The following is a 271-nucleotide window of genomic DNA, read 5'->3' as shown; positions in this document are numbered from 1 at the left end:
GGGGAGCCCAGCCCAGCCGCCACCTCCTCTGCTCTGCGCTCCGCCTCTGCCCTGGGCTTGGCCCGCCCTCCTCTCGGGGCTGACATTCCTGCCAAGGCACAGGCACAGCGAGGGGTCAGCACCGCGGTGAGGGGGGCACAGGCACAGCGAGGGGCCTGCGTGGGGCAGCATTCCTGTGGACTGGGCCATGCAGACGGAGCTGTTAAGAAAAATGATCCAAAAATTTAAAAAAGGGCAAAATCGGGTCTTTCAATGTCAGAGCAGAGCGTTA

The sequence above is a fragment of the Myotis brandtii genome, unplaced genomic scaffold, assembly GCF_000412655.1.
Source record: "Myotis brandtii unplaced genomic scaffold, ASM41265v1 scaffold89, whole genome shotgun sequence".
Classification (NCBI taxonomy): domain Eukaryota; kingdom Metazoa; phylum Chordata; class Mammalia; order Chiroptera; family Vespertilionidae; genus Myotis; species Myotis brandtii.
The sequence above is the reverse complement of the archived record's forward strand: the minus strand, read 5'-3'. Positions refer to the sequence as shown.